Source organism: Prosopis cineraria, unplaced genomic scaffold, assembly GCF_029017545.1.
Source record: "Prosopis cineraria cultivar Desert tree isolate PC_DT_omini unplaced genomic scaffold, ASM2901754v1 PC129, whole genome shotgun sequence".
Taxonomy (NCBI): domain Eukaryota; kingdom Viridiplantae; phylum Streptophyta; class Magnoliopsida; order Fabales; family Fabaceae; genus Prosopis; species Prosopis cineraria.
The window spans coordinates 4,855-14,836 of record NW_026555456.1 but is presented as its reverse complement, the minus strand read 5'-3'; the positions used below and the strand labels follow the sequence as shown (position 1 = coordinate 14,836).

Here is a 9,982-nt window from a genome sequence, read left to right as displayed (position 1 = left end):
CACCTTTGCCATTCATTTTCACACGTGGTATCTTTTATTGTTATTATTTGCTGAAGAATTCTTAATTAGTTTGGTGGTTTCTCAATTTCTTCACCGTTGATGCCATCAGTATTAAGAATCCGTGACATCTTAAAAAGATAAATATAATAACAAATAGAAAGAATTATATTCAAAAGCATAATAAAAAACTTATTTTTAAATAAGGATGAATGATAAGTATTATTTAAAAAAATAAGTACATGTTTTAATTTAATAACAATTTATTTGTGTGAATCATTATTTGTGAATAAATTTTTTAATAGGTTTTTGAATGTAATTCTTCTTACCAAATGTATGCTTGTTTTAGATCACTATTGGAGGGGTAAAAACGAACTCTAGTTATCTTTGGGGGCAAATTCACTAATTATCATTATTCTCGGTTGAAAATGTAGTTTTTATTATTGATTTGTCAATTATAATTATAGGTTCATAGATTAGGAGGGGATTAATTGTTTAGCTTAATGGTAATACAAGTCTTAGTGGCAGACAAAAAAGGGGGTACACGTTTCAATGACGATAAATCAATAAAAATGAGTTAAATATGACTATAATGTTTCTTTATTATTGTGTGTAATTGACTCCCTGGACAAGTTATCAATTATATGGGAGTCTTCTTGCATGGCTCATAGACAACAATATTGTTAGTATATAACCTATAAATACCTCATAATTTTGCTATGCGGTCGTGTTTGTCGTGCTCATTGGTACCACTACAGCAACCACACAGCACAACCTATGTATAGTATTCATCAACATGATCTGTGTTTATTACGCATTGAAATTAAAAATATTTTTTAACTTTGGATATTGTGGTTACGAAGAACAATGTTGAACTCCCAAGAAATCCTATTGGGCCTTTTAGTCTATTGGACAACTTTGGAAGGAAGCATATATAAGGAGGCCCGATCCTACTCTTAGACCCAAAATTCTAACATATTAAATGTATATAATTTTTTTTGGGTTAAGTAGCAAATTACACCCTAAATTATAGACACAAGGATAATTTAAATTTTAAAATTATATTTGGTATCTTTTAACCTTCAATAATAAAATTTAAAATAATTTAATCTCTACTATTAATTTTAAACAAATGCGGTTAACCCAATCTCTCTCCCCCTCTCCCTCTTTCCTTCTTGTCTCTTCGTCTTTCCTGAAGTTCCAAGAAACATGACAACACAGGTTTGGATGGGAGCTTTTGCAATTTCTGTCACTTATAAAAGGTGTTTGGGTGGAGAGAGAATTTGTCAGAATTTAATGCCGCCAACACATTAGAATTCCTTCCTCTCTCTACGCGCGTGTGTGTTCTTCTTCTTCTTTTTTTACAAGAACAAAGCCATAAAAAATCATTAGTTGACGAACTATTCATTTTAATTCATATCCAGATGCACACAAATTCCGAGAAAATGACGAGAGGATGAGAAGTCAAAATTTTGATGCCACCACAGATGCTCTGATTCCCAATTTTGATCCTTTGAATATGATTGTTGATGCGGGAAATGAGTGGGATTTTGAAGATTCTGAGATGTATTTTCGAATCCCGTCATCCTCGACACACGTTCTTCAAGCTCTCCCGCTCCCTGGATCTTCATACTAGAAATGTGAAGATTGATGTGCAGCAATTTGAACACATTACAAGTGTATAGATCTAACGTGAATCAAGGTCATCTCACAAAAAATTAAAATAAAAAAATGCTGGGCACAAACAAAATTTGTTATTGCCTTAATTAAGCAAATCAATCAAAGAGTGAAGGTTTTATGAACTAAAAATTATATTAAAATAAAGGCAACAAAAATGACTCCATAGTAAGATAAGTAATCAAGGAACACTCTAGGAATTCTAATCTCTTTATGTATCTTGCAATTTAATTTATCCTAGTTATCAAGTTTAATTTTAACTTTAAAATTAAGACACTAGTTTAGATTTAAGTGTTTGTTGATCATAAAAACTCATAATCTAATTACGTTATGATGTCTCATGCAAGTCAAAATTCAATTAATGTTAAGAAAATTGAACTAATCATTGAACTAATCAATGTAAGTACTGGTTTCACAATTTAATGATTGAATCATAATCTAAACTATTGTTCAACATGTCATGAATAAATAATATATTTTAAATAATATATAATAAAAATAAAAATAAATATAAATATACAATAATAAAAATGAATTTTTAAATTTCAAACAAAATAATAAAAACAAAAAATGTAATATCCATCAATATTTTATCATTTTAATCCAAAATATGTACACTTGTTTTATAATTTATGATTTATAAATTTTAAATATAAACACATACATATTATACACATATTTCTTGCATATTTATTCATTGTTTTTCATTTATCAGTATAAATATATATAAATTATAGTTTATAAATATGAATTCAAATTTTTAAAAATTTAACAGGACTGGTTTAACCAGTTTTTCTATTGGTTTCGTTGGTTTTGACTAGTTTAAAGATCAATTTTATTGATTCTTGGATTGACTAATTTTCTCTTATAATTGGACCAAGCTTATGATCGATTCCCTATTCAACTGATTGAACCGGCCGATCCAATCTAATCCTCATAGCAGTGGATTCAATTAATGTTATTGAAATTAGATTAACCATTGAACCGATCAAAACATTGGTTCACAGTTCAAAGATCAAATCAAGGTTAGAATAGGGTCGACCATTTGTAATTAGTTTAATATATTTTAAATATTATGTACTAAAAAATATAGTTCTTTTTTGTAAAAAAAGGCAACAATACTAAAAAAAATTATTAAACTAATAAACTCAAAGAAAGTTATTACTAATAAAGTAATAATCCTCCACATACTTCAAATTTCAAAGTTATAAAAACACAATTTATTAAAATTCAAACACATAATCCAAGTATAACAACATATCCGAGTACACACTAACACCAATAGTCTAATATAATGACGAAGGAAATCATAAATATGATAATCTCATACTGTCATACATGCACAAGAGTCAGCAAAGCATTCCATAGTTAGCACCCAATGCATTTGTGAACTACAAGCGTGAAGTATCAATATTCAAGTATGAGTATGAAGGATTGAAGGTCGTGGTTTGGAGCTCCGACCTGTTAGTCAAAAGAAGAGGAGGAGACGCACTTGACAAGGGATGAGGAAAGATATATAGAGTCGTGACTTGCAACAGTGAGGAAGACAGAGACGGACCTGCTCGCGACTTGTGATGAACTGGAGTAACAGAGCATGATTAACAAAGCACGAGGCCATAGAAGAGGAACGAGTGTGATGAGGGAGGGTGGAAGTGGAAGACTATTGAAGAAGAGGAGACTACAGGTGGATAGAGCTTCCGCCACAAGAGGCTTAGGTCTAGGGTTTGATTTGTTTGCTCTGCGTGAGTCTGAGCCAAAAAAGTTTAAAAAAAAAAAAAAACTTCATATTGTGAAATGGGGAGAAGCAAAATAATAATAATAATAATAATAATAATAATAATAATAAAAAATAAAGGGAATCTTCTAAATCATCTAAACTATCAATTCTCCTCTCCCTCAGTTATGCATCACTTTCAGAATAACAACTTGATTGGTTCCCAATTAAACGGGTCGAATTGGCCAATCTGGTTCTAATACCATTGGATTCAATTATGCAAAGCCTTGTAAAGATTACTTAGAGCTCTTTAGTATATGTCTCTCTCAACATAAATTAGATCAATTTTAATCCTAAGTTGCTTAATAAATATTTTAATTGCAATCCCTTTCTTTCAAAGGCGAATTCTAAAACACAAACACATACTAGAATTATTTATCCAATAGCATGAGAATAATAACTTGTACTATAATATTCATTAAACATCAACAACCAAAGAAAAATCTAACTACATCGCATAAAGGTTTATATAATTCCCAAAGGTTAAACAAAATTAGCCATGCATGACTCCAAATATGTAGAAAAGTTCAGCAATAACACGAAAAAACTAAAGGCATAGAGTAAAAGAAGAGAATGCAGAAAAATCCCTTCAAAAATCTCCAGAATGACTATCTAATCTTCAATTTAGCCTCCATTGGGTTTCAACTCTTCTCTGATTATTGGGATATAAATCTTTGAAATTTTGGCTAAATCTAAGCATCCTCTCCTACTCTCTCTAGACTAATGGTTAAGATTCTTTAGCTTGGGCTTTGAATGAAAATGGTGCTTTCTATAGTTGGTTGCTATACTTCTAGTCTGATGCTTGGTTGGAGAATGATGAATTTGGTTGATTGGATGTGGGGGCATCACTCAAAAGAGCAGATATTAGAAGTAGCAAATAGAAGATTGAAAGGAGAATTTGAGGAAGAAGGAATGAGGAAGCTGCCATTATTAGAGATATCATTCGAACAGCCAAAGAGGTAATTTACCAAGATTAGGATTTGAAAATCTAGTTTAGTAACAGCGAAAGCATGAGATGTGCAGATTTGTTTGATTTTATTTTTAAATTTTAGAATATTTAATTATTTTTTTAATGAACAATTCTAAGTTTTTTCCAAGGGCTTGTGGGTCCAAATAAGGGTTGGATTCAAAAATGAAAAATTTTAGGAGCATTGATTTTAAGTGCTTGATCTCTTAAGGATTAAGGGCCAAGCTCATATGAGTTAGGTCCATTCATTTCTCAACTTTAGTTCAGATTGCTTTGAATTTAAATTTTCAAGATTCAAAATATATCAAATACAAGTTTAAAATTTAAATCACCATTGAATCTATAGTTTATAGTCCATGTTATCATTTAATCATTTTTCTTTTTGGTGAGAAGCAATTCAAATTTTAAAACTTTGAATTTGTCTCAATTATTAATTTAATCTATTAAATTTAATTTTTATTAATTTAGTTCCTTACATTTTTTAATTATCACATTAGTTTTTTAAATTTTTAAATGCAGATTGACACTCAAATTAATATAATATATAAGGCATGTTAATGACTTGACAATTGACATGTATAATGGCTAAATGAAAATAAATTGATTTTCAAATTAGTTTAACTTTTATTAATCTAATTCCTTAAGTAGTATTTTTTTTTCTTTACTTCTTTTTAAGTTTTCAAGTTTGTTTTTTTTTTTGTTTCTAATTAAATAATTAATTGAATTTCTTTTCACTAATTTGCTTGATTGTCAACTAAATATTCAAGTATTCATATCAATAAATTTTAACAGTGTTTCCCTTTCCAAACAATAAGGAATCAAATCGATAACTAAAGCAAATTTAGATAACTAGGTTAATAAAAATTAAACTTGAATGATCAAATTAATAATGAATACAAATTTAAAGGATATTACAAATTTTATCATCACAAAATTTAAATGTTGAGCTCCTACATATACTTTATAATACCCATACCACCTGAATTAAGTTTATATGGTTAGTTTTTGTGTACTTGTTGCCCACACGCATACTCTAATTCAATTTTATCTCATGTAGGATTTGTTGTACTTTTTATGCAATCATATTTTACTTTGTGCATATATTTCTCGCTTGAAATATAACCACATGAAAAAGTAGGGAATAGACATGCACAAGATTGAGGTGCTGCCAACTAGGCGATGAAAACTAGAAGCTTTGCGAAAACAGGCATGTTGAACTGGAAATTTGCTGCTCTGCCTACAACTAAAGAATGATTGAAAAATATGAAATTGGCCAGAAGTTGGGACGCACCCAAGCAACTCAAAGCTGCAATCACAATCAAGATATTATGAAGGGCTTAATGGGGCATGTGACACGGCCTTTCATTCCATCTGATCTCACGTTCCTGCCAAATCAACATATAAATGAATGTATAACAGAGAACTATATATATATATATATAAGGGTAATTCAAAAACACAGCAACCTGCCTTATTCATGAGGAGCTCAACCACAATACATATGACGAAGGAAATGAAACAAAATATAGGAAAGTCGCATGTGGTCGGAAGATTTTCCGTCACAGTGGTGGTGGGGTGGCTGTTGCTTCTGCGGAAGAGAAACTTGAGGGCAAAATGATGAACATGACGAGTTGGTCATCATCTTAGCTTTTTCCTTTGGTTAGAGATCTCCATCTTATTTCGGACTTTAATTATATTGCATTCTAATTAAAGAGTCTTTCATTTCATTGTTTTTAAGCATATATTAGTTCTGAAGTGAAGGTGTTCGACGGTTTTAGAAATATATATTTCAATTGAAGCTGGTCAACTTCGGAGTTCATTGATGCTTCTCAGAACGCAGGGACATCCAATTTTGCTCATTATAATAATATATTATTTTTTTGAGTTGAGTACTATGGATGTATAGTTATAAGATTAATGATGACTGAGATAAGATATTTAGACCCGAGTGATTTTTTATGTATGCATTTCATGCTTAATTAAGTAGACACTTTGCCCACTTTCTCCACCTATCTTCAATAGTAATAATAAATCTTCCAATTTGTTCATTAAAAAAAATCGTCATATACCGATGTAATTGATTTAAATGGTTCAGAGTATCCTGTGCTTTTGAGTAGAGTCCTCGAATTCAAGTCAATGCTTTTGGAAAATATTTCTAGAGCTTAATGTTGCATAATTGAGAATAGCAAACAAAAAAAAAATCATCTATCATATAATAAAAATTTATTAAACTAATTTGGGAGTGCACGTTTATGTGTTTTCTTTACTTTATAAACATTTGTCTCACAAACTTTTAAATTATGTGTCAAATTTTTATCTTCTAGACTAATCTTTATTTTTTGTTCATGTGTTTTTTTTTTTTTTTTTTTTTGGCTGTTGTCGGGGCATGTTCATGTAATGGAGAATTACATAAGAAAAAAAACCCAAGCTTTGCATTCTTTCTCTCCAAATAGCCTTGAATGAACCGTTAGTGATTCAAGCCAATCTTAATGGGCCATCCAAATAAGATATAAAAAATATTAGCACTGGGTTTGATAAAATATATATTTTTAAATGTTCAAGCTCATTCAAATATGTTCAAAAAAATTTGAACTAAATTCAATCATATTCAAGTTTGGGTCGGATATAGGCAAGACATTTAAATTTTAAAAAATATTTAAAATATGTTAAATATTAATTAATCATTTCAATCTTAATGCCATGTATTATAATACATTATTACATTGTTATTTTTAATCTATAAATATTTTAAATTAATATTTAAAATGTATTTTAATATTGATTTTTAAACTTTGAAGCTCACAATTTTTTTTAAAAAAATATTAGCTCTCTTCATTTTTTATTATTTATGTATCCCAAAAGTATATTTTTTTGTTTTTTGAGTAAAACATACAATAATTTCAAAATAAAAGTTGAAAATTGTTAAAAAAAAATTGACAACTCACGCATTCAGGATAACTTTTAAGATCTGAAAGCCCAAAAATTTAAAGGATTAGGGTCATACTTAATTACATGAGTTTAGGCTGCCCGAATAAACCTAGCTCGTTTAAATTATTCGCTTTAGTTGAGGATATTCACCTTCAGGCTGAGAGCAAATGGTTTCTTTCCCATTCTTTTTTTTCAGAAGAATATCAAGTAAAACTGAAAAAAAGTAATTGGCTTTATCCCACTACCCTTGAATTTTTTTTTTTTTTTTTGGCCAACACTATCCCTGAATTGATGACTTTGAATTATTCGATCCGCTCCGGTTTTATTCCATATCTGATTTTTCTATGTTTATCTTTAGTTAATTTCATATATATATATATATATATATATATATATATTAAAAATATAAAAAAGTACAATATTTTTTCATGAAAGTGAGAGAAAATTTACTCTTATAATAATGAAGAATATTTTAATAAAAATAAACTTTAATTCAGGGAACGTTGGCTGGGTTAGGCGCTTTTTTCTACGTTTGTCTTCACAAGGGTGATAAATCCGTAACGTTGATTCAGTGATTCACTCAGCCAACGGTCTTGGCGCGTAGAAAAAAAGCGGTCTTGGCGCCTCACTCAGCCAACGGTCACTGAATCACCAGCCGTTGAGAATGAACAATCAATCGTTATAAGATCAAGAAGAGGGCATAACGCGGCGTCCATTACCCCTGGATGGTTATCACACAGTCTCTTGCGAAAGTTAGAGAGCAAGTGGGAGACACAACAAACTGATTTCTGGTAGAAACGATGAATGGCCATAATAGCCTTCTTCCTGACGGCTGCTGTGGAATGACTCAACATCTCGATCACCTGCGGCACCACAGCTGGGATAGCTTCTTCATTGATCAATTTACAAGCAGCATTAAGGGCAGCACAGACGACAAATAATTGTCAGACTTGAGGTTCTTCTGGATTGTATTGACGTTCATTCTTACAAACCAGGCTATTAAGAATATAATCACCACCAAGGATTTTCGTCGAGCAGGGGTTAGGTGTGGTTCGCTTCGGATTTTCGCTATTGAATATCCAGGTCTGGGGGCATCGATCAGATTCAGAGCTCAATTTACCTTATCATTTCTATTTCGTGCCCAAAAGCTCTCAGAGTCTCTGGCATGTGTGCTTGTGATTGCCTAGTTTGTTCTTGTGAATCCTGTTTGGAGATTTTACCATGCATCTTGCAGCGTTTGGACGTCACATATTACATATATATTATAGTTATGTGCCCAGAGCGACACTCATAATCTCAAATACTTGGGGCAACGATGCTCTTGGTCGGCTAATAAAATCAAGTCCGCAAATTGCAGAACAACACCAACTGGCTGTCATTGACTGCTTAGAGGTGAGGATATTCTTAATCGCCCTTCTGTTGTTAAGCTGAACATTTTAAGCATTCTCTTTGGTACTGTAATCATTTTGTTACCGTCCTTTGGATTATCATGTTTGTTTCTTCTGAAGTCATGTTGAATCTGCTAAGAATACAATGTTGGATGTGGCTGAGTTTGTATTATGCTTCTCCATCTTTCGATTCGTGCAGTTGCCTCTAGATAATTTCTTACGGTCATGGTACTCTGCAATTCTAATTCAATTTCAATTTGTGCTGCAGAACCCTGATGATACTCTGAAGCGAAAAACATTTGAACTGTTATAAAAAATGACAAAGTCCTCCAATGTGTAAGTTATTGTCGAACGCATGATTGATTGCATGATTAGCACCAGTGATGCTCATTTACATAGCAATACGATTTGCGGAGCTTGCTGAGCAGTTTGCTCCAAGTTATCATAAGGATTAGTGCATATAGGTTCCTCATTCTGCAATTTTCCATTTTCATACAGCTTCAACGATAACTAACGATGGCTACTGATTGCGAGCCATGAATAGGGTTTTTGATCATGCTGGAGATCTTGTGAATGATTATCAAGGTGGCACATAATTTAATGCGATTGATTGCAAAAGGTTTTGGAGAAGATGTTGCTGCTGCAGATAGTCAACGGAGATCATCAGCTATATTGCAAAAGCTTTTGGATTATTGCACTGTTTTTTTCAAAATATTTACTACAAAGATGCATGTCGCCATAAGTTATTTATGGGAGCTTCTTTCTGAAGTGGAGGTTGAGTCATATTTGCGTGCCATTGGGGAGCCGAAGCTTCCATCTATGTTTCTTTAAGTACTTACTATCTTACTTAGGTTTTTGCATTTCTGTACTTGTTATATTTTGCAAAGAAATTAGACTTGTTCCATGGCATAATCTTAAATACTGATTGCAAGTCATTTGTTGGGTTCTGAGTGATTATGGCACAGCTGCTGGACAGTGTTCTGCTTCCTATATCGCTGCAAAGTTATGTGACATGGCAGAGGCATTTCTAATAATGAAAGTAATTCCTTATTAAGATGTTTTTCTCAAGAAAATAATCAATGAGACCTCAATTGTCCTTGGATGGTTTGTAGTAAATGCTTTTGCATTTTACATTATGGAAATATTTTCTTCTCATTGTCTGTATTAATATACAGTATATGGTGCACTCGTGAGTGGACAATTCTTGTTTGGCATTTTTATCAGCCTAGAAAAATACATGCCTTGACAAGC

At 31.5% G+C, this 9,982-nt stretch overlaps 1 long non-coding RNA gene across 1 annotated transcript; it reads left to right on the top strand.

Moving 5' to 3' along the window:
• The first annotated feature begins 8,369 nt into the window (after positions 1 to 8,369).
• LOC129295506 (uncharacterized) lies at positions 8,370 to 9,744 on the top strand. The gene is made up of 3 exons (XR_008589582.1): positions 8,370 to 8,735; positions 9,000 to 9,067; positions 9,230 to 9,744. It is a non-coding gene; the product is annotated as an uncharacterized LOC129295506 (long non-coding RNA).
• The last annotated feature ends 238 nt before the right edge of the window (positions 9,745 to 9,982 follow it).